Here is a 4,635-nt window from a genome sequence, read left to right as displayed (position 1 = left end):
GCCGCCCCGGGAGAAGGCGGCGCGGACGGTCCGGAGCGGGGCGGCCGCGGTGAAGCGGAGCAGCCGGGTAGCAGCGGCGGTCACGGGCCCCCTTCGGCGCCTCAGCACACGGAGACGCTGGGCTTCTACGAGAGCGACCGGCGACGGGAGAAGCGCCACGGCCGCGCAGGTGAGGCGGGCGGGCAGCGCTAGGCCGCGGCGTGGGCTCCGGGGACCATTGGGGGCGCCGGGGCAGGGAGCGCGCGGGGCCGCGGCTGGACGGCGGCTGACAGCTTCTCGCGGCACCCGGGTCAGGTGGGTCCCAGAGAGGGCTGCGGCCCGCGCCGGTCCCGTCCCCGCTCAGCCTAGTGCTTCCCCCAAAAAGAAAAACAATCCCCGCGAAATCTGCCGCCCTGCCTAACGTTGGCGAGCATCTCCCCTGTTTCGGAGCGCCCCCAAAATGCCAAGCGCGCGGCCGATTCCTTAAGTTACGTTCATGCCAAGGTGACTTTTTGGTGCTTGTGTATTTTAAGCGAACTTGAGTCATATAAACCTGTTAACTTGCCTTTCAAATACAGCGAACCGTGCTCTAACGATGTTGAACTTGAGTAGTTTTGCCCAGAACAGACAGGTAGCGCTCCTCAAAATGTGTGTGACCCATGAACATTTCCCAAACTGAAACTTAAGCCACTTAAACAAACAAAGAATTAGTTGCATGAGAAAAGACGCACTTATGGATCCTACTTTCATAACCGGTTTTAAGCTTGTTGTATTGTAGTTCTTTTTAAGCTGTAGGATCGTAGTCAGGTTTAGAAACAGTTTTTAATTACATTCGTATAGTCACTTAAAAAGAAAAGGGAAGGTTTTGGAGATGTATTGTTTCAGTGACTTAAGAATGATTTCAGCATTTGAAATTCCTCACCTAATTCCTGTTTTGAACAACAGCGGAGCCACGATTCCATTAAACGCCTTATAATTTTACCAAGAAAAATGCTTCGGGTGCTAAATAGGAGTATGTTAACTGATAATTCCAGACGCTTGTGCAAATAAAGGTACAAGGTTTAAGGCTTAATTGCATCAGTGGTCTTAGCATGATGGTTATGAGTCGAGGAGTCGGTTCCGATTCATAGTGATCCTGCATAGGGTTTCTGGGGCTGTAAATCTTTACCGGAGCAGAAAGTCTCATCTTTCTCCCACTGACCGGCTGATTGTTTCGAACTGCTGGTCTTGAAGTTAGCAGGCCGACTTGTAACCACCACGCTACCAGAGCTCCTTTAAAATTGGTGGGAGTACTAAGATCCTCGTTTATTTGTTCATTCCCAGAACTAGACACAATTTCGGGTTTGAAGAGGTTCATATCCTTGTGCTATGTTAAGTTCTTTTCACTTAGCCACTTAAAAACTCTCCTGCCTACTGTTTTGTTTGGTTTAGTTGTCAGTTCAACACTTGTTAGCAAGAGTATTTACTTTACACATTGGCACAGTGACAGAAAGATAAAGAAACCTTGGTGGCACAGTGGTTAAAAGCCAAGCTGCTACTCAAAGGACTGGCAGTTTGAACCCACCAGCTGCACTGTGGGAAGAAAGATGTGGCAGGAAAGATTACAGTTTTGAAAACTGTCTGGGGCCGTTCTCCTGTATCTTAGATGGTCGCTATGAGTAAATAGCCACCCATGACGATGGCTGAAGTAGGATAAAGGACTAAATCGTTCTGTTGGCTAACCGAGTCCTAGTGTGACACTGTAGCTTAAGTGCTGGAATGGTTACCACCAGGTAAGCAGTTCTAACCCACCAGCCTCTCATGGAAACCCTATGAGTCGGAATCCGCTTAACAGCACACTGTTTTGTTAATTTCAAAACACTGTGCATAGGAAAAGATATTGCAGGGTTTCCCTCTAATTTCTTGAGAATGTTTTGGAATTTCAAAAAAGTCAACATTGTAAAAGCTTTTTTAAACAATTTTTTTGTTGTTGGTTGTTTGCATGAGCAGAGAAAGAACTTGCCAGAAGGCTTTTGGTGAGTACAGAACTTGGGCATTGGGATTAATGTTGCCCACTCCTTCTCTGGCTTGTCTGTCAGGGTCTGATAGGTACAAAGGGCATCATGAGCTTCCATAGACGTTCACCACATGAGTTTACCACGTGGAAGGCTGAATCTTTACAACACCTGGGACAAAAGTCTGTCTCTGACTTTAAGGGTAGTATTTATCCCCCCGCCCCCCATGTTATCAGTTTTGAGTGAGAAGGGACAACAGTGCAGAGGTCACACCAACCTTGGGGAGCAGGAGCAGGAGGGAGGGGAGAGCTCCCTGATATTTCATCTGGAGCCCCCCCCCCACACACACACACCCGGCAGTGCTGTTCCTGCTACCTGAGGCCCAGCCCCCACTCCATGACCTTCACAGTCATTGCTAACCCCCAGCCTATAGCTCTGATGCTGCACTTGGAGGAGACATGGTGCCGTCTCCAATAGTTAAACTCTTGGCTGCTAACCAAGAAGTTGGCAGTTCAACCCCAGCAGCTACTCCATGGGAGGAAGATGTGGCAGTGTGCGTCAGTGAAGGAAGAGCTGCTTGATGAGACCTTTCTACTCTGTTCTGTCGGAATCAGCTTGACAGCAATGGGGCTGATTTGTTGGACAGCGGAATTCTTTCAGCAGACTTGAATGTCCAGGCTGCTGAGTGACCCTGACCGGCCACCCTGTTCCCTACCACTGCTCTGCTCTGTGCAGCCTCCTAGCTCTCCTCCCAGGAGTGGAGACAGCCTCACCTAAAAGGCCTGACACACTCCACTTCGTAGCCATGAAAAGCATGTCTCCCCAAATGAAACTTCTCTTCCCAGACTGGCGTTGGCACTGACAGGGCTACTAGGCCCCATTTAATAGTCCTAGGGGTGCCGCTGCTTCTCTGCCACCTCTGCTCAGGAGCCCGAGTCCCTCTCCAAGCGACAGCAGATTTTGTCTTTTCATTTGGAAAGTTGTAACTGCCTTGTGTTGGTGGCTTAACCATCAATTAGTGCCAAAAGCTCTTTTTATCATTTCTCCCAAGGAATTTAAAAATAAGCCCACTGACTTCAAGTCAATTCTGACTTGTAGTGACCCTGTAGGACACAGTTGGGCTGCCTTAGAGGGTTTCTAAGGCTGTAAATCTTGTCTGAAGCCTACAACCTTTTTGTTAAGCTGAGCACTTCACAACTGTGCCGCCAGGACTACTTCCAAGGAAGGACTTGAGGCCTCTTCTAAGTCAGACATTTGTTGGCTGCTAAAGAGCTTTAGTGTTAGCTGCCATGGCCCATGGTAAGCGTCCTGATAGCAGAGGGTAAGTGGCCTGGTCCTGGGCCCTGCAGCACTTGATGTACACATGAGGTGCTACCCAGACACTCACCCCAGGAAAGGCAAGGTATGTGAAAGTCATATTTCTATTCTTATCCTTGTTCATTTCTGTGTTCAGAAAATATATAATGTATGTATGCTTATGTATAGACAGCTGCATGTACCATATGCATGGCAAGTGTTTGCTTTCAATTTCTCCTTTCAGACTCGTCTATCACTTGGTTTTCAGAACTCCTTTATTGACTATATGTGAGGGAGCTTCAAAAGTTCAGGGAGAAATGCCAGTGTCATTTAATTCCACCGACCTTGCGGTCCAGTGCATATCCTATAGTGCCACACGACTCTCAGGGTCAGCAGTTTGAAACTACCAGCTGTTCCGCGGGAGAAAGATGAGGCTTTCTGCGCCCATAAAGATTTACAGTCTCAGAAACCCTGTACAGGGTCACTATGAGTCAGAGCACATAAATATTATCACCACACCTATGTATATATACTTATATAGGAATCCTGGTATGGTGCTGTGGGATAAAGCTCTGGACCACAGGGTCGGTTTGAACCACAAGGTCAGTTGTTCAAACTCACCAGCTGCTTCTGGGAAACTCTGTACAGGGTCCCTATAAGTCAGATTTAACTCGATAGCACTTAGCAACAACATGTCTCTCTCTATATAACTTTCTCTCTCTCTCTGTATGTATATATATATATATATGTTTGTTGTTAAGTGCCGTGGAGTCGGTTCCGACTCATAGCGACCCTGTGCAGGGTTTCCGAGGCTGTAAATCTTTATGGGAGCAGAACGCATCATCTTTCTTCCGTGGAACAGCTGGTAGTTTCAAACTGCTGACCATGAGGTTCACAGCCCAATTCGTAACTGCTACGCTACCAGAGCTTCATATCTATATATCTATATCTATCGATCGATCCATAGATATAGATATAGATATAGAGAGAGAGTTAAGTGCCATGGAGTTGGTTCTGACTCATCGTGACCCTGCATAGGGTTTTGGAGCCTGTAAAGCTTTTGTTGTTGTTTTGTTTTTAGGCACCATCGAGTCAGTGTGACCTTATACACAGAACGAAACACTGCGACCTTATACACAGAACGAAACACTGCCTGGTCCTGGGCCAACCTCACTATTGTTGCCACACTTGAGCCCACTGATGCTACCACATTGCCAATCCATCTCTCTGGGGGTCTTCCTCTTTATCTCTGACCCTCCACCTTACCAAACATGATATCCTTCTCCAGAGACTGGTCACTCCTGACAACATGTCCGAAGTATGAGAGATGAAGTTTGGCCATCCTGGCCTCCAAGGAGCACTCTGG

The 4,635-nt window shown here is 47.9% G+C and overlaps 1 protein-coding gene across 2 annotated transcripts in view; it reads left to right on the top strand.

Annotated features, from left to right (window-relative positions):
* Positions 1-6: 6 nt before the first annotated feature.
* TAPT1 (transmembrane anterior posterior transformation 1) overlaps positions 7-4,635 on the top strand; it is a 96,176-nt gene continuing 91,547 nt past the window's right edge. For both annotated transcript variants that reach the window (XM_006872481.1, XM_006872480.1), the window contains exon 1: positions 7-169. The gene's annotated coding sequence lies outside the window, so the exon portion shown is untranslated. The remainder of the gene's footprint in view (positions 170-4,635) is intronic.

Source organism: Chrysochloris asiatica, unplaced genomic scaffold (assembly GCF_000296735.1).
Source record: "Chrysochloris asiatica unplaced genomic scaffold, ChrAsi1.0 scaffold00200, whole genome shotgun sequence".
NCBI lineage: Eukaryota > Metazoa > Chordata > Mammalia > Afrosoricida > Chrysochloridae > Chrysochloris > Chrysochloris asiatica.
This window is presented reverse-complemented; position numbering and strand designations above follow the sequence as displayed.